Here is a 20,807-nt window from a genome sequence, read left to right on the forward strand (position 1 = left end):
AAATGGATGATTCTATTAGCACCTCAATGACCGATTTGAAAGTTGTCATCAGTTTTACCACAGACCTTTTCTACATACACTCTTGTTTTTCTGTCGTCGTGCGGGTCAAAACACACTCATTTACCCCACAACAGCCCTGAACTTTTATCTCCCTTCTGGTCAGCTGTTGTCTGTCCAACCCATCAAAAGTCCATTCACCGTGCACACACACTCAGACACACACTCTGAGCGTGAAATGACACAGAGAGTCGGGCGTTCGTGAAATTTGGGGATATTTCGGATTACATTGATCATCAGAACAAATGGAGCAGAACCGCAAAGCTGCAGCTGTTCACACTGAAAGGATTCTTCACGCCCAATTCTTCATCACACAAACACATCTGCTCCATAAACTCATCGACCATAACATTAAGACCACATTAAGACTGCCTGTGCGGGTCAGACGAGGTGCTGAGGGAACATTCTGATGTGTGAGGAGGAGAAAAAGTGAGTCGGCGGAAGGATTCGAGAGCAGCGTCTCTGGGTAAATGATGTCCAGACGATGACCAGTGGCCGGTGGCTGTAAGACACGATGTTTGACCGTTCCTTACCTGCGCTGACGGTGATGGCCTCTATGAACTGGTCCCTCCAGCTGTTGGTTCCCACCAGCAGAGCCAGGTTGGTCTTCTTGATCAGCTTGTCCACCGTGTTCTGCCAAAAGGACAAACACACGACGCTTTACCCTCAAAATGTCAAGTCCCGCCATCAGCTCATCCAGACCGGAGAAACGGTTCATTTATGAGTAATCATTAATCATTTAACATTTCTCTGACGCCTGTTTGGTGAAAACTGATTCTGGCGAACATTTACCTTCATCACTGATGAAACATTCTTCCAAACTACACATATATTTGTCATTTTTTTAGCACTTCAACCAGTCACATTTAACACAAGACAACGTCCACTGGGAGCAGCGTGGAGTCCAGGGTCCCAGAAAGACATAAAACAAAAAGAGATGAGTTCATTCACTCCTTATGGACAATTTCCTACATCCTACAGGTGACACACATTCGTTCTTACAACAGAAAACCACAAACTGCTTCACACTCTTTCATTCATCTTCGCACTGCATCTTCACATTTATTGTATTTTCTGTATTAAGTGCAAAAAAACAAAAAAGATTCTGACCTGAACTGTGCATTCCATGCACAGCAAATTGTGCAATTAGCTCAAAAAAACACAGACCTCATCTAGCATTGCATGAACATTCAGTATCATGCAGCTCATGTAGCAAATGTTAAGAGAAAATGTTTAATGATTACACTGGGTGGAGACGTATCTGAAGCATGGGAAGCGATGATAAATAAACAATATATGAATAAAAGATCAGGAGGTGATAAATAGGGAATGCTGGATAACTGATAGCTTTAAATGTTTCACGTTGTATATAAAAGTATGAGAAAGTGTCTGACATGAAGAAGGCAGAAATCAATGGCTTCCGTCCCGACACACTTCCACTGAGGCTTTCTGAGGCAGAGGGAAACGCTATGGGGAAATAATGGTTGGAAAATGGATCAGTTTGTGGGTATAACTCATTTTAAATTTCACTGATAAATAATGAAGAGCTCAATCCTCCATTTGTCGTCCGCTTTTCAAAATATGGCAGAAAAAAACAACAACAAAAGAAGAAAGCTCCCAGCGTTGCGTATTGAAGTGACTCAGTTCTCGCTGTGTGAAAATACAGACCTTTTCCCAGAAATTCAACCTGACAGTTCGTCTCTCACCTCAAATACAAAATAGAGCTTTTTTTTTTTTTTTCCCCTGGATCAGATTCAGAGTTGGCTGTTTGCATGTTAAGACTTCACTCTTATTCAAGTTTTCTTACATTATTTTTACAATACAGGTGAAATGGACACACAGCGCACAATGAAGTGTTTACCAAAGTAAACATCTGTGATATTAATTATATTTTTCCCTTTCTACACCATTTCTCTCCCTTTCCTTCATTTTTCTTTCCTTCGCTGTTTTCTTCAAACAGGAGGAAACTATGACAGATTAAGATAACAGCAAACACTTGAGAGTGCAAACACACACACACACACACACACACACACTCTAATTAGCAGAGCGGTGGGGATCGCTTTCGCCTCTTTCTTCCACTTCAGAGAGACTCTGGGACGCTAATTGTGTTGAACGGAGCTTATGGGGGTGAATGGTTCCTCACTGCTGCTGCTGCTGTGGAGACACACGCACGCTCACATGCACGCTCGCATGCACACTCACACACAGCAAGATTTACTCAGCCGTTTGTGCGCTTGAGTTTTTTATTTAACTGCTCTCTGCAGAGCTTTTTTGACTGCATGTTTATGTTTGTGTTTTTTTTTCACTCCCGTGGTTTAATTTCTTCTCTCTTATTTTTATTTGAAATGCACATGCACTGATGTGCACGTGCATGTGCATGTGTCTCTACAGTGGTAAATATTCAAATCACTTGAATGACGAACGATCATGTCAACCTGCATCGATCAAACCCACCTTTCCTTTTCCAACTAACATTTATGAGAATAATCACAGAATATATTGTTTTTAATGGTCTTGGATGAGCAGCTGAATGTAAATGTGGCATATCGATAAATAAATACAGCTTCTCTTTTCTTCTTACATCTGGACCGATAAGTGGTTCAGATTCTGGAGGAAAAATAAAGCTTTTGAGTAAGAAATCAATGTGCTTCTTTATTTTTGCTTTTAACATCACAATTATTAATTTAGTATCAGTCAGTAAGCCGATGTAACAAAACATAAAACAACTTCGATTTTACCATTTTAGACTGTCTGGATCTGGTTCATGTGTATTTCTAGCATGTCTGAATGCCTGAACTTCACAAAAAAAGTTCCAAATCATGTATTTTCTGAGTTTATAATTCCAAATCCTTTTGTAAACCCACTCAAGTCTCACCGATCGAATTCAGGCATTTTATTTACTGTCGTTGACAGAAGTTTTCAGAAACACTGCCTGCAGGCCTGAAACGATTCACCATTTGCATTTCTATCCAGCCTGCTTGAGGACTTTGATAAGTCTAAAAAAGACAAACGACATACTAACAGAAGCAACTCTGCTTAATGAAATCGATAACGTTTGTGTTTGAGCAGACGGAACACACCACTGAGACGCAGAACTAAACATCAGATTCAACTCATCAGTCACTCGCTGCTTGCAGAGGTTTTATTCCACGTACCAGAAAGCTAATTCCATTCATGTGTTTTTGGACGCAGCGATATAAAAACTGATGTGGTTAGAGATCAAAGACGAGGACGATGTGCTCGAGTCTGATCTGGACCGAAGACTTTGACGGGTTTGGGAATCAGAATGAACTTCCTGGCCTCTTCGGCTTTCATGAGAAACACGGGCGAGCTTCACTTTGTGCGACGCTCGGCTCCTTCAGTCACTACAGGACTCCTCTGTTCACACAAACACACACAATTTCATGCATGGACAACTTGACAAAGTATAGTATCCTGTCAAGTGGCGAGCCATTACCGGCTGTTATTAACTGTCTGTCTAGTGTGAGCACGTAGGTGGAGTGATGGCGCGCACACACACATACACACACACACACACACACACACACACACGTGGTAATTACACAGACTTGTCTTAAAGAGTCTGCGTGGGAGAGATAAAGCCAGGAAAACAATACGTGCACAATTATGTCCTGAATATATGGAAAAGGCGTCTGAGCGTGTAACATGTGAGAGCGACGAATTTGTAAGAAGTGTGTGTAATGTGTGTGTATCTGGGACTTTTGACACTATGTGCTTCTCAGTCTGCCTCAGTAGCCAATAACACAGAGATTACAAGTAATTACTATTAAAAATGTTTCATGATTTGGATCTAACTTCATAAACAAACCATTGGTTTTCTCATTTATTTATTAACTTAAGGGGAAAAGCAAGGATTTGACCAACAGATGTTCGTGATGCTGCTTCTGAAGACAGCTGCCCTTCAGAAACGTCTGGAGTCTGCACTCCCAGAAGCGTTTACTGATGTCAATCAACCACGTTCACCTTCGTGTAATGAAATCCCCGGATTGCTCAATGTCATACGTGAGTCCTGTGGATTGAATTTTACTTATCCAGACTGATGGGAAGAGACCATCATCTTAAGAACAGTGCACTCTTCACTTTTTCAAGTAAAATAAAAGAGTTTCTAAATGCTAAATGGACTTCATCATAGAGTCATCTTTATTAGGCTTTTTGTGTAAAACGAGCTGCGTTGTGACCTGAATAGCTAACATAACCAATGCTGTCACTATTTACATACATTTCACTATGGATGACCCAATAAAATCATCCTGACTAACATTATATGTTGAAATGGTTGTAAAATTGAAAATGTAAAATTATTTCAATTGTGTAAAGACCGTTTACCTCAGGTATGATACATTAGCATCCTGATTTGTGCTGTTTAAACCGTCTGGAACGCACCGACGTTGATCACACATTGCGTAAAGTCGGACTTGGACCAATCTGCCTGCAGTGTGAATGAAGCCTTTGACACATGGAGAGCTGGGGATGGAAATCGAACCAGCAGCTCTCTGGCGACTCTACCGTCGAATCGGCAGCCCAGTAGTCACACACAAAACCCCGACACACATCATCATGAATGTGCTGTGTTGGTGCAGACCAATCATTTCTGACCGTAACAGTAATCGTAAACCTTGGTCCGAGCACAGACGCCGTCTCACCTTGAACTCGTACGACTCCTCTATGATGACCTCCAGCTTGACGTGGTCGCCCAGCATGGGACGTCCCATCTCGGCGATGCGCCGCTCCTCTTCATCTTTGCCCGTCAGAGCCTCTTCTTCCTCCTCCTCCTCTTTCTGCTGCTCCTCTGAAAAAAAAAAAAAAAACGACCAAAGTCAGCCTCCTCTGGTCCAGATTCATTCACAGCGACCGCCGGACCACAGCGGTCAGTTCACACAGCAAACGGCGGCGTGAGAGCCGCTTTCTGTTTCCTGGATGAAAGAAAGAGAATATTTGAACTGAACGAAGCAGCCGGGATCATAAAAAAGGCGCTTCATCATTTCCACTTGTAGCTAATCTTTGTGTTTAATTAAAACGGAGACGTGAGCGTGGTTTCAACTTATCTAATTGGGTTTACACTCTCCAGTAGTTTCAGAAGCTTCACTAAATGAAAAATACTTCCTTCCTCAATATTCGCCTCTCTCCTCATTATCCACGGCTCCATCGTTCACGCACTCTTTTCCTTTTCTCTGTCTTTATGGTGTGTGTCAGTAATTGAGATTCATTGTGGGGCCAGAACTGAGCGGCGGTATCAAAGGCTGAGGCGGGCAGGGAGAAGAGCAATGATCACATCTTCCATGGGGGAGCGCTTCCCCGTGTCAGCGCCTGCCATTAGAGCGCGGCGCACCGAGGGTCGACGCCAGCTCGCCGGTCATTTGTTCCCCTCAGCTGAGCGGCTACACGGAGCCGAACGCTCGCCCGCCCGCACACACGGCCACGGAGATTTCTGCCAGGAGCACTTCGGTTGGCCGTGAACTCGAGAAGAAGAGTTTGGTGCTGCGGCTTCCTGTGTGATCATCTAGCGTGGAGGTTAAAGGATGAACAACCGAGAGCGCATCGATTATTCCTTCCCTTGAACACATCCACCCCTTATCCGCTCTGTTTAATGTATTTTAGGATATTTTTTACACCTGAAAACATCATTAAAATTGGCTTTTTGTTGAGGCTGTCATCATTTTCTGCAGTAAACGTTTGGTTTTGTTGAAATACAGACTGGGTCATATGTTAAACCCCCCTTCAGGTTTAAGTCAAGTGTTCTGAAAACCCGCCGCGCTGACTCTCACCTCCCACTTCTTTAAAAACACTTGAAAGCAAAGTCACAGTGAAATGCGCCTGTGGGCCGCGACACCCAGCGTCCTCAAACGAGGACACTTTTAATGGAGGCACAACCTCTTTACCCAGCTTTAATTACCTAACAGGTTCAGATGCATAAATAAATGGCGGCGAAAGCCTCCTCCTCCTCCGCCGGCGCGGCTTGGTTCCAATTACGTGTCATTTGCCCTTCGAAAGGTTCACTTTTAACCGACTAGAATATACGGAGATTTCCACGTTCCGGCCCAAACGCACATCATTACGCGCCATGTAACGCTGATTTAATGAACTCAATTAACAGCCTACGCAAAGCCGCGGTGAGACGATGGCGACCCGGCGCTACCCTTGTTAGCTGCACTCCCACCGCGCCTGTGTGTGTGTGTGTGTGTTTAAATGGACCTGACAGAGGTTGAGTGTTGCAGGCTAAGATGCTGTTTCCTGTCGAAGCTGCTGTCTGCACCATTTATCATTCTGATTTTTTCGCCCCCTCCGGTGTCCTTCACTCTGCTCCTTTGCAGCTCGACTCAATTAAACAGAACTGGATGTGCCTCGCAGGCTGGAGCCGACGCACTGAGTGTCTGAATACACCGGGCTGTCTTCATCCAAGATAATTAAACACTCAATATTTTCAGATTGGACCAAACTTCCTCTGACTTTATTGCCAGTAAAGGTTTCGCCGTGAACTGTAAGCTGTATCTTTAAATAAATCAACGGTAAATGAGGCACGCGTAATCTCCTCCAACAGTATTTCTGTTATATAACGATCTAAACCTGTCTTTGTCTTCCTAAATCTCTTTCCTTATGATCCTTGTCTGCGTCCCACAGTTAAAACTTTTATTTCCCTCCCTCTGCCTCCTTCTTTATCTCCTTCCTGATTTAGTTTCCACTGAAATCAGCTACAGCTTCAGCTGCTCGATGCTCTTATAATGTTGTAGTTTCTCAAGTCCCTGCTTTCATTTGTTTGACAGATTTTGGTATTTTATTGTTCATAGTCATGGCTGTTTGGACCATTTTTGTGTTGTTTTTTTTTTTTTTTTTTGGAGCAGTAAGCACACGGATGTAGGAAGTTACAGTATTATTAATCCGAGAAGCTTATTATTGTGGAATAAATGTTATGAACACAATAATGTTCAACAAATAAGATCACAACACGTGTCACAGAAGCGTCCGTTGAAGAGAAACTGGCCCTGTTTGCATGACAGCCTTTTCAAAAACCGGGAAACTTCGTGGAAACGGGTGAAAGCAACGATGAAAACGCTCCGACTCAATGCGCAGCTTCCACTTTTAAAGTGAAAGCTTTGAGCTGTCAGTTTTGTTTTCTTGATGTTTACTGTTCAGTCGGCAGGTGTAGAAGCTGAAACGTCTGTAGATAAGAGATAAATTGTGTGAAACGCCGCGGTGGAAACAGATCAAGAGGAGACGGAGCGGAGGTGGATCCACTCGTCCTTCACAACAAACCTCAGCGTGTCGTTCATGTTCTGCACGCACAGCGAAGCAGCTATCCAGACTTCCGCCTCGCTTTTTTGCTGCGTGGTTGTTCAGCAGAGCTGTGGAGCCTTCAACGTGAAAACTAACGAAACAAGCTGATTTTTCAAGAAGTTCGACTCCTTGTGCCACATTGGATTCTGCACCAGAAGTAATTTTCCATGTCTTCAAATAAAAAAAAAAAAAAAATCAAAACTATCAGTTATTTTTTTTCCACAGGAAGACAAGCTGACAAGAAATTGGAGCGTGCATTGTGTTTGGCACGAAGCTCCGCTGGCTGAATTAATGTTAATTAAATATCTGTTTTGCCAGGAAATTTAACTGAAACTCCCAACAGAGCATTTTGGAAAACAGCATTCAGTCCGAAAAGCTAAAAACTCTTTTGTGTGAAAAACGTGGGCTTAACAACCTTCATCATTCTGAATAAAGAGCTTTGTTTAGTTTCAGGATGAAATGATGCAGTGAAAAACAAGCGGTGTGTATGTGTGTGTGTGTGTGTGTTTGCGGGCTTTCACACGCCGCCGAGCTTCCTGGGAGTCTGCGGTTTAACATACGTGATCAAAGACGGCGGCGGCGGCGGGAGGAGACGCTCCACAGGTGGAGGGAGAAGAAAAAGAGCTGCAAAGCAGACAAACCCGGAGCGGCGAGGAGGGGAGAGCGCTTTATTCTGCGTCTGACGGCTCCGGGTTTCATCAGAGGAGGCAGAGGAAGATGAGAGGAGAGGAAGATGGGAAGCTGAAAACTGTCAACATGTGAGAGACGTGAGGAGGGGAGAACGGAGAGAGGAAGGAGGCGGGATGGAGGCATGAGAGGACACGACGGCTGACAGGATTCAACTCTACAGCAGGGGACGAGGAGACGAGGGGGGGGGGGGGGGGGGGGACACTGTCACACTTTCAGAGAGTCTCCCAGATGAAGGCAGAACAGGAGCAGAACTTCGAAAGCCTTTTAACACGTTCTGGATGTCCGGAGTGGAGGAGAACAGGAGAGGAGGAGGGAAACGTGTGCGAAACATCGTAGGGAAAGAAAACATGATAAAAGGATGTGCTGAAGGACGAAGAGGAAAAGATGAGGACGATGGGTAAGAGAGAGGAGGACATCGGTGGAGGGAGGAGAAGAAATGAGGAAAAAGATGAAAGACGACATGTTTCAGTGCAGCAGAATGGGTGGTACAGTAAAGTGTCCATGATTGCTTTTGGGGGGCTATAAAGTGACGATGCTTGCAGGATAATATAACGTCCAGGGTTATTGCACCCTTCGCTTTACAGCAAAATGAACCAGATCTGACTGCATGGAGTTTGCATGTTCTTTCCTGCATAGGTTTGTTCAGACCGGGTTTCTCTCACATCTGGGAATCCATCCAAGAGTCGTTTTAACAGGGAAAGGCTCCAACCCAGCGACAGTATTCAGTATAAACGCCTAATGTCTGTTTTTAGCTCTCCACAGTCATTTTCACGCCGACCTGTTAATCCACTGACGTGAACCTGCTGGGTTCGTGTGAACAGATCTAACCGGCATGTGAAGCAGGGTCAGCAGAGAGGGAGGAATTGAGTCTGGATCTGATTGTTCAAACTTGATAAACCACATGACGTGATGAGGAAAGACGAGCGATGGAGCTTCTGCTGATCTGTGGGAAGGACGGAGTTTGTTTACCTCGCCGCTTTCTGCCTTCTCAGCCTTGCCGTCGCCGATGTGCAGCTGTTGCTTGGGATTGGAAGGCGTGTGGGGCGTTCATGTGAAATTTGTGGAATGTCGATGCGTCACGGACTCAGACTTGTTTCAGAAATCGGTTTAATGGGAAAGTTTTACTGTGAAAATGCTGGATTACACAGGAGGACCCATACAGCCCAAAGTGACCTCCAGTGAGCTGGACCAGTGAAATAAGAACAGAATAACTTTCTAAAATAAATATTTTATATTCTCACCTGATTAGACCTTCTGATTGGACAATTTGACCCACAGCTTTTCTTTAACAGATTTGTTCTTAACTGAAATTACTATTCATTCTGTTTAACTTTATTCAACTGAATTCACACAGTAGTGGCCATGGCGGAGTAATGTGTAACTCAGGGGTTTCAAACATAAGGCACATGGGCCAAAGCTGGGTCGCAAAATGCTCCAGTCGGGTCGATCAAACCAACAAACGGTAAAAATTTCTGAACAATGTCATTAGTGTCAGGTCTGCAAAAACGAGCATAACACAGTTGCGTCATTAATCGAGCAGAGACGTCGTATTTTCATGGTTATTAAAAAAAGAAAACTACGACAGTAATAAAGGCAGAGCGGTCCGACTCAAACCGATCAATAAAAGCTTCTTCTCCATCATCTGCTTGTTTCGTTTATCTTGTCGACTCAATTCGTGATCTTAATTATTTCCTGCATATGCAGTGGTAACGGGCTAAATAAACAACAGCATCATTAATGATCCTTAATGGTCTCTAATGTGGAGGTTACCCACAACCCAATGCTGCCGCAATGAAGGCACAAATAAATCCATCGGCTCTGTTTGGCCATTTGTTGTGATTAATGATGAAGCTAATGACGCTGCTTCACAACACCTCATTAGGAGACACTGTTTACTACAGTACACATCACAACAAAGGGGCTCGATCCGCTTATATATGATGCTAATGTGGCGATCAAACAGAGGGCCGACGCATCAGTCGTGGCGCTAGGTATGATTGCGTAACTGAACTCACGCAGCGGCGGCAGACAAAGGACATAAGGAAGAGGAGCATGAGGGTGACATTGCTGTCAGACAGAATCTGTCACACAGATATGTCTGTGTGTGTGTGTGTGTGTGTGTACTTCACTCTGGGTGCATTCTGTGTGTGTCCCTGCATGTTTGATATGGTGCGTGTGTGTGTGTGAGGACAGCGGGGTCGTCACCCTCTGCAGGCTGCGTGTGTTTTCAGCTGGTTCCCGCTCTCAGCGCTGTTCCCTGTCGGACTGTCGGAGGTTCACGGGACGGCGGCGAGCCCTCCTCGGCCCGCCGCCGTCCCCGAGCTCCTCTCAGCCGAGTCCCAAACCCGCAGCGCCGGCGCCTCATCTGGAAACGTCAGAATCCTCACGGTGCGAGAAGCTTTTACCCGCTGAGAGGAGAACCACGCAGATGTTTCTGACCCTCATCTACAGATGGAATCACAGGACGGAACACTAACCAGGCTCCACTGCGCTCCAGTCTGGCCGAATATCAGTATTTAAGTGGAAATATTAACGGTTTTTGTTTTTAAGGCTGTAGATTAGTGAACAATAATTGCATGTTTTATCCAATATGAGTCGATGCTGACATGATGAATACTTGACACACTGGTGAACCCTTTTTGTCTTGATTTGTTAGAATAATTATTAATCTCTTGATATATGCTAAAACATTCATTTTGGAGTATATCACATGAGATTTACTTATTTCTCTTGATGTAAAATTGTCATCCTGCATTTATCTACATCCAGTGGAGACATGTAAAGTCTCTCAGAGTCATACCTGGAATAAAAAGTTAGGAAATGTGCTTTGATTTCTGACATAACCTCAATAATTCCAGACATAAACCCACCATCAGAGGCCAGACAGTAAACTTTATGGGCCATAAAGACTATAAATTGGAGGGCTGCAGCGATGCTTGACTTTCTGGAACATTCTAGGTCTCATTTAGACAGCGATGTTCAGGATGATCAGAAGACACGGACAGCGCCTGGGTTAAATACAAGCCCGGTGCTTTTGGATGATTTCTACATTCTATCGATTGTGCTGCACAAGTAATGGATCTAACTTCAATGTCCAGGCTCCATGCCAGAGGTTTACAAACATGTTTCCACTTTTAAAATGTCCCAACACACCAAAATACTGAGACATTCCATCTAAAATGATCAATATGGTCGCTGTGAGTAAATTAATGAGGAAATAAAAGACAATAAATGATTTCAGCAAATGGCTGCAATATAACAAAGACTGAAACATTTAAGTCTGAATTCTCTTTATATGGACGACACTCCTCTGGTCCTCGATCAGCTGCTGCCTCGGGGGCAGGAAGCTTTAAAAGCCTCTTTGAAACATGCTAAATTGTGCCAAAAAGCACAGAGGAAATCAAGGTTAGATTTCAGAGTCTCTCTGCAGCGCTTTCCGTGTGAGAGGAGGTAATTTACAGAAAGCACGGCCTCGGTAAACACAAACAGGGAACAGGGGACAAATAATAATGAAATAAATCTCACAGCACTTTCTCATAATGTCACTGTGTAGTTAATCCACCTCGCTGGCTGCATTAGAGGAGGAGCACCGGCTCCATGTCCTTCCAGCTCCAGGACCGTTAACAGGCTGAACAAGCAGCCAAACTACGACGGTGACGTTTTATACATTCATCTAAACCAAGAATAATGTCAAAATGACAAGAGAAAACAGACATTTTACACATATTTTACATTATTTTGATGGTATAATGAATTTCAATCCAGATTACTGCTGATAATTGTAATCAAATATTAATTATCAGTGGCTTTAATGGTTTTTATTAGTTGATATCTGTGAGTTGTTCTGGCTAAAGTAACCGTCATGTGAGCGTCGCGTTGATAACTGTGTTTACAGGCAATATGCAAGCAAAGAGAGCTACTTTGTATCTTAAGTAACATGGAATTGAACCGATCTTCATGGTGAGAAAAATATCAGCTGTTATATAATCCGGCCTCCGGTTTCGACGGGGCCGAGCAGGACCGCTGTTTACAGAGGGCGGAGTTCTGCTGGGTGGAGCCGAGCTCTTTTCACGACGTTCAGAGGATCCTGCAGAGGAATATCTGGCACAAAAGGCCTGAACTGTGACGTTATTGGAAGCGAAAGATCTTCATTTTATAGTGCATGTTTGGCAAACTGTAATATATTCCTGATCCAAACTCATCCATTTTCAACAAGTCTGGCTCTTCGAAGGCTATTCTGCTTCTCTAACATGATGCTGACGTTAGGTTTCAGAGCAGCGTTGAAGCTTTTTAATTGTAACGTTTCTATATAACACAGAGCAATCTGATCACTGCGTTCATTAAACCTTGAAGAATGAAAGATCGGCTCTGGTTCTGACGTGTTTGTTGGTGTTAAAGGAAGATCTCGGAACGCAGCTTTTCTTTTCTTCTCTTATTACAAATAAAACTAATCATATAAAATGGAAGGGTCTGCTTCACAGACAACAGGAACATGTTTAAACAAGCGAGCACGCAATGATAAGCATGTACGCGCGCGCGCGCACACACACACACACGGTGGGTTTAACGAGTGTGTTTTATGAACTGATATGGCGGTTCTCTGTGCTAAATGAGGCCTGCACAGATCCTTATGGCCTCGGCCCATTACTCTGTGTGCGTGTGTGTGCGTGTGCGTGTGTGTGTGCGTGTGTGTACGCGCATCCCAGAGGTGTGTTTGATCTCCTGACTGTGATAATGTGATATCCAGCCCTTGTCTTTGATCCCCTCATCACCATAAACACCGCTGATGTCTGGTAAACACACACCGCCATTAACACAGAGCTGTGCTCAGGATGAGTGTGTGTGTGTGTGTGTGTGTGTGTGTGTGTGTGTGTGTGCGTTCTTGTATTTCTATCCTTGTCGGGGCCAAATGTCCCCACAAGGATAGCAAAACGTGGAACGACGTGCCTTGTGGGGACCTTTTTCCGGTCCTAAGTAGGAGAAACAGTGTTTTCTTGACCATGTTGTTGTTACTGAAAAAAGTAAAAGTGCAAAAACATTTCTTTAGGGTTAGGCTTTGTTGTGGTGTGGGTTAGGGTTAGGGTAAGGGTCAGGGTTAGGGGCTAGACATGAATGGGAGTCAATGGACGGTCCCCACAAGGATAGAAATACAAGACTGAGCGTGTGTGCATGCGTGTGTGTGTGTGTGTAAAACAGAGACCGAACTTCTTATCATGAGTGTACCCAGAAGAGCTTAAATGAGTTTAAGGACATAAAACTCCCTTTACAGCGCCTCCTGAAATCAGGCGGCTTCACATCAAACTCATTAAGATGCACCTGAATTGTTCATCACTCCAGTTTAAGGACCTGTGATTCTATTCAACTGCTAATTAAGCACTTCTTCCCCTAAGATTTGTGGAAAATCACCATTTTTTTTTCAATTCTGCAGTGAAATGGACTGAAATATGACAGGAGGGAGATGAGCCTCTATGAACAGTGAAAAGCTCCAGATTCAGCTCATATAGTGTACAAATAAATAAGTGTTTAAATAAAATGCTTCATATTTCCATGTTAGTTAAAATCTAATTAGCACAGGGAGATTAAATATAACATGTGCAATTTGGTAGCTTTTTAAGCTGATAAATAAGCTGTGCAAATTATGTGCATCATTATAGTACTCATAGCAGGGGTGTCAAATATAAGGCCCGCGGGCCAAAACTAGCTCTCTGAAACATTAACCTGAACGAAGCAAGTCAGCCTTTTGCAGTTTTGAAACTTTATGGCATAACTTTTTTTTTTCAATTCTAAAAGTAGACTTCTATTTTAGAAGCACTTTGTTTTTAGTTTAGTTTGGTTTTGGTTGTTAAGCTATTTCTGGTTTACGCAACTTTTTTCGGAAGTTTATTGTTTGTAAAGATCAAAAAAAGATGAATCTCAAACTGTTTAATGTCATAATTTGACTTTTTCACCTGTTATCTGACATTTTTCTATTGTTCTTTACACACAAAAAAACTCAGTTTGATGCAGGAGCCTCTAATATTATACAAAACCTAGAATCTAGAACACAAATTTGATTAACTTTTTATAACAATGCATTCTCTTCCTATATAAACCAGTGGATCTATACTGTGTGATACCAGTATTTCGAGTGTGTGCGTGTGTGTGTGTGTGTGTGTGTGTGTGTGTGTGTGTGTGTGTGTGTGTGTGTGTGTGTGTGTGTGTGTGTGTGTGTGTGTGTGTGTGTGTGTGTGTGTTCTGTCAAAGCACGGCACGTTGACATTTTCAAACAGCAGCTCGGACCACATGTTAAAACAGGTGAGAAGGTCACGATGGGGCGAGCAAGGAAAAGAAAAAGGGAGAAGAGCAGGAAGAGAGGAGAGGACAGGTGTGGTTTCCACTCAGTCTGCAGAATCTTCCTCTCCGGGGAGGAAGAGGAGGGAAAGTGGAGAAAAAGCAAGGAAGAAGTGTGTGTTTGACATGAATCCCACATCAACAGACCCGGTGCAGCAGAGAACTCCAAGTGGAACTGAGACGATGAAGCCTGATACTGTGATGGGTTTGTGGTTTCAGTGTGAGAGAAAAGACATTACTGGATCAATACAAGAACATGGAAGAGCCTCTTAAAGATACAAATATGTGCAAATAAAGATCCCATTAATGGATTGAGATGTATTTATATCAGATTCTTTGCGTGTCTGGTGGATGTGTGTATAGAGACACGTTGGACATGTACTGAGTTTTCATACAATCAGTGTGTTTGTCTTTTATTTAGGCAATTCATTAACGAAGTGACTTCATTCAACAATTATAAATCCTGTTTGCTGCTTTACTTTCAGGGACTCTCACTTTTCTGAGTTAAACGATGAACACATTTTGAATAATTAATGCATTCATGAGTGTTTGGGACAAAACCAAGACTTTAGATTCAGTGCTGAAAACCTGAGAGAGAGCTTTTCATTAATCTGATGGAAATAACCACACGATTAATGGAAACTAAGCTGTACCGTGGAGCGTAATCACATGAGAGTACAGACTTAATTTTGTTTTACCAAACAAGAAAGGATCCAACAACCGCGCCATCAAAAACCCAATGTTATCATTAGGATGCCAATTAAACTGCAAAAATGTTCCCTCAAAAAATCTAATTATTATGTTTTTTTCTTCTTCTTTTGTTAAGTGTTTTGGAGTCATTTTGCTGCCGCCCACAATCAGTTTTACATTTCCCAGCTGGGAGCTGCTCCATAATTTTGTGGCGTATTTGCAACGTAGCAGAACGGAGAGCAACAAAAAGCGCTTTCAGTTCATCACGGCGCATATTCAAAAGCTACTTTACAATCAGAGTGTGACATGATATCAGGACTGTTGTTCTCTCTGCAGCCACATGATTACTAATGAGCACTGATTAGAAAAACAGAAAACAGCACGGCAGCATTAGCGGGTTATGCTGAAACGAAAAACTGGAGAACAAAAAAAAAAAAGTTAAAAGTTTGCAGTTATTTCTCCATCCACAGGAAACTTGACTTTTTTGTTCTTCCATAAAAATAGAAGCAAATAAAAATAATGCAAGCAATAAATAAATAAATAAATAAATAAATAAATAAAATATACCTAAAATTTTGACAAAGAAGACAATAAAAATCAGGTGGAAAAAAAATCCAAATCATGATAAAAAATGTAAAAAATTAAAAAAAATTGAAAATAAAAAAAAAGAATCATATGAAAAGATTCTAGCTAAAAAAAAATTCCAATATTCCAGTATTTTTAGAGATGTGTTTTTGCTTTGATCTCTAATGTGTTGAAATTATTGAAAAATGAGTGATATACTCATATTTGGGATGATTTCCTTTTAGTGTTGGCTTGGTTGTTTAGGGTTTTTGTTTAGAAGCTGCACATATTCTAGGAAAAGCATAACTTCAGTCTGTTCCTTTTCTCGGTTATTTAAAGCAAACAGTATTTTGACTATTTATGTGTTGAACTGGGAAAAAGTGACTTTTCCATTGTGTTTTAAGGTGATTGTGCAGGAGCAGTTCTGCCACCGGTCTGTTGATGTGGGACCCTGGGAGCCGCCGCGGTGTGTTCTCAGTGCTGATTGGCTGCCACACCTGTCCGTTCCTTCCCGCTGCGTCTCCACTGGGGGGTTTGGAGCAGAAGGTAGAAGGAGGACTGCTTATTGTACTCCTCCCGGTCTAAGATCCTAACGGTTATGGTCTTCCTGTATGGGACAACACAAGTACACAAACACACACACACACACACATAGAGGGAGGTGGTGAATGCATGCATGGTACACAAACAGCATGAGGCACGTCAAAAGCAAACACACACACACACACACACACACACACACACACGGGTTGATGGTGGATGTGGTGAGATGCGGTGACCCGCAGCATGCTGCATGTTCGCCGTCGCGGCGAGGCTCCGTCAGGAGGCCTCCTCCCGTGCGCCTCCACCTGCGGGTGAACATGCAGCTTCCGCAGTGTGACGGACTCTCCGGGGGGGGGGGTCAAAGTTCACGGGCTCTCCGGGCTCACCGTCATCCTGACCTTTGGTGTCATTGCTCTCCACCAGGCGGGGTTCTCCGATCTCTATGTAGAACGTTTTGTTCTTCTCGTATTCCTCGTCGTCAATTATTTTCACCTTGATGGTTTTACTGAAGGGGGGGGAAGAGGGGAGGAAACAAAAGAGGAAGAGAAGGAAGAAAAGTGAGGAAAGGACAGAAAGCCCAGAAAGTAAAACAGGAAAGAGCTGCAGTTCCCACAAGCAGGTTTTTACCCATCAGATTACTTTCAATTTTTATTTGGCAGAAGACGCTTTTCAGGGTTTTTTTTTTTTCCTTAAAGACAGATTAAATCTTGTTAAAAAATTTCCACGGCTGATGTCAGATGAATCTCTGATGCTATCAGAGCGGCTCACATCAGCCTGAGGACACTGATCTGATAAACTCGTCACTGTTCCGGCCCACAGTCCCCGTCAGGCCTCCATTCAATCTTCCACTTCCTTTTAAAAGGGGGAGAAACTTCCACGCTGACGGCTGAATGAATCGTGGCAGCTTCTGGCGAGTTGATTGAATCTATTAGTAATTTCACGTAAAGCGAGGGACTCTGGGCCGTGATGGTAATTCTGCCCGTCAATCAATTGAGATTTTCAGATAAAGGTGGAAATTCAGAGGCAATCCAATAGACCCCGACAGCGTCGCCGTGCAGTTACAATACGACATAATGGATCTTTCTGGTGCCATGATTGTGAGAAAGCAGTAAATTACTGTCAATTCAGCTAAAACGAGCTGCAGAAGAAGGTCCTGGTCTGCAACTGGTTGAATTCAGCAAGACATGCAGAGAAGGATTCAAGTCAGAAACATCAGAAGAAAAAGAAAACAGTCGTGAAAATCTGCTCTGCGTCAAATTAGAAGTTTCACCGGCATCTCAAACGCAGCGAGGACCGGCGCTTGTTTGTGTCGTCAATCCGACCGAGCCGAAAAGCCCGCAGAATGCCGAGAGGCCTCAAGTGAAGCGGCGTCACAACGCCGCCGTCTCGTTCCGCAACCTGCCACCAGCCGGAGCCCCATCTGCCGCCCGGTAAATGGAAAACATGCCATCTACACATGTGACACACTCGGTAGAATTATCTGTGTGTCGCTCGTCGCTTCTCGTGCCATAAATTACAGAAAAGCCTGGAAACCGGCGGCGCTTCTTTCTGAGCGGTTTCACCGATTACCCCAATAAACGGAAACTCCAGCTCAATCAAACACTCCGCTGCGGAAAGTGTGTGTTTATTGCAGCAGATGTGCTCGGTCACGTCGGGCAGGGAAGCCAATATTCCAGGTCAGAGAGCTTCAGAGCCATGCAGGCTGCATGTGTGTGTGTGTGTGTGTGTGTTTTTATCTTCAGCTTCCAGTTGGGAACAAAACTCAAATCTACTAACGGCAATAACAAAAACCTGGAAACACACACACACACACACACATAAACACCCAAAAACAGCATCGGCTCATGCAGGCATTATCTCTGATCGCAGGCCGGCAGCCTGTGTGGAACCGCCGGACTCAAACCGTCTCAACTGAGAAGCCGCGGTTTATTTACACACACACACACACTCATCGAAAGCAGATATTTTCATGATGTAATGACAATGAAAGGCACAGATTTAAAATAGCTTTTTTAATGCATTATGTAAGCCTGGTAATTACCCCAAAGCCTGACTGTGAAGAGACGCTGGAAACCATGTGACGCCGCAGCGAGCTTCACATGAAGCTGACGTCCGGAGGAACGACGACACAGAAGCCAGTTCATGCTGCGTCCGCATGACGAGACGTGATAAAAGCTGAGTGTGTCTCTTGCCCCGTGTTGTATTTGATGATTTTCCTCAGTTTTTGCTCGTCTGACTTCTTTTGCAGAGAAGGATATACTTCTAATGGGAATTGCTGTATAAGAAACACTTCACTCATTTATTTACACTTCTGGCAGTCGTGTGTCTCCTGAAGCTTTGAGTTATTTGAGGATATTGGAGGGAAGCTCTGTTATATCAATAGACTCTTGTTAACTTCAGGAAGAGTTTGGAGGAAGAGAGGAAGAAAAATGGCTGAATAAGACAGTAAACCCTGAAGTTCAGTCATTTACTAAATCAAACTTCGCTCACGCTGACCGAGAACTTTCCAAAAAGACTTTTTCAAATAATGCATTTCATCTGAAGCAGCTTCAAAAGCTAAGAAGTCGCTCTCCATCGTTTGCATTAAAAGGTTAAGAGGATTCTGAACAGTTGCTGGTTTGGTCCCTTCCTCCTCTGACTGGCTCGCCATCTTCAGCAGCAAGAGACAAGCAGCAACCTGCTGATTATCCAATCAGAGCCGAGGCATGACGGGTTAATCCATCCACAGCGGAGGTTAATCCATTAGAATTTCTTACACAAACACACACACACGCACACACACACACACCCACAGAGCGGTGAAGTCATTACAGTGGAGGGGTTTAGTTCATTCATCACTGGTCCTTAACAGCAGATTTTCTTTTTTTTTTTTTTAATCTGGCTACAATCAACAGGTTAATAGATGGAGTGAAACCTCCCCCTGCCTCAAGGTGGAGCCCCTGAGCAAAGCGCTCTGGATGTGTGTCTCGGTGGGAAAATCAAAGCTGCTGCCGCACTAACAGTTCGATCAATACTGAAATTTGAATGACACATTTGTTTTTTTGCTGCATTTATGCCTACTATAAAGCCGAAGTTGACTGGCGGGAGAAGTTTCTCTTTCCTCCTTGAACAGCAGCAGCTCTCGTTTCTCACTGATTGGACCGACCTGGAATCACAGGCGGGACCCACAGAGGCGGCGGTCCCATGTGACTGCAGCTCTGGGAGGCAAACTCCCTCAAAAAACACTAAACACATCACACGTTTCGATTCTAATCTAATGTTTCTGTTCTTACTGGCAAACGATTGCTGATTTCTGATCGCACAGCGACTGACTCACTGCGTCGAAGGATAAAAGGAGAACAAACATGACTGAAGCCGCCATATGTGCGAAATGGCAGTGAATCATTCTTTCTGCAGAAACACCACAGCGGACGTTTTCTGCTCCCCTGCAAAGTTCGAGAGCGATGACTCGGCTGCTCAAGCTGGCAAACCTCGACCGACTCACTGGAAACACACACACACACGCACACACGCACACACACACACACGCACACTCTTCCGTCTCACGTCAGGGTGAATATATACACTAATTTACCCTTAATGGATTACGTTGATGGGTTTAGTGTGTCCCCTCGCCGCCGTCTCATTTCATACATAAACACACTCACACTGTTTAATCTGCAAGCATGCAGACGCACGTGCGCGCCCCTCGGCGCAGCACGCTGTCCCGTTGCCACGGCGACGCTGTGTTTGGGTAACCAACAGGGGTGGAGAAGATTGGTTCCAGATCCACAGCGTGTGTGTGTGTGTGTGTGTGTGTGTGTGTGTGTGTGTGTGTGTGTGCGTGTGTGTAAGAGAGAGAGAAAGAAACTGATGCTACACAGTAGTTATATTGTTGGTCATATGTGGCGCCTCCTGTGCATCTGTATCCGATCACATCTTAATCGCCATTAAGACAAAGTGTGTGTGTGTGTGTGTGTGTGTGTGTGTGTGAGACGGCTCACCAAAGATAATACAGTGTGACATAGGAAATTTGCTGGGACTCATGTGATCGTGACACGTTGAACGTTAAACGTCCTCATCCCTGCTTGGGAGGAGCTCCGCAGCAGACGACCTCCGACACTCAGATCAGTCTCAGGGGTTTGTAGTGACGACAGACAGAACACAAACGTTTACACACACTCACTGGGACAGAGGTGGCATCACACTTGCATGGCAACACACGAGCATGCTTTCACACTCACACACGAGGAATTTCTGCACACACACACACACACGCACATCTCCGGGGACTGCAGTGTGTGTGCATCTGTTTCCACAGAGCTGTCCTCCATCTGACTTTGCTAAAAAGCCTTTAAAAAGAGAGCAGCTGTGACAGATGTCCGCTGCATCCGTCCCGCATCACGCTCCGTCTCCTCCGCTCTCGTTCGCTCTCCTTTTGTCTTCGCGCTCAGGGTTTCCGTAACGCTTCACCCAAACTCTTCAAAAGGTGAAAACCGGCCAGAGAAATGCGAGATATTCCTGAATAAACAGCTTGAGTGAGTCACACAAACACACGGCCTGAACGCGCCCAGGCCCGGTCTGGCTGCGCCGCTCGCTGATCGTCACTTTTCCTCTGTCTTCATCAAGTTCTTCCACATTCGGCTTTCCGCCGCCTT

General features: G+C 44.1%; 1 pseudogene; it reads right to left on the reverse strand.

The window, feature by feature from the left end:
* LOC115398871 (sodium/calcium exchanger 1-like) overlaps positions 1 to 20,807 on the reverse strand; it is a 118,493-nt pseudogene that overhangs the window by 22,837 nt on the left and 74,849 nt on the right.

The sequence above is a fragment of the Salarias fasciatus genome, chromosome 13, assembly GCF_902148845.1.
Source record: "Salarias fasciatus chromosome 13, fSalaFa1.1, whole genome shotgun sequence".
NCBI lineage: Eukaryota > Metazoa > Chordata > Actinopteri > Blenniiformes > Blenniidae > Salarias > Salarias fasciatus.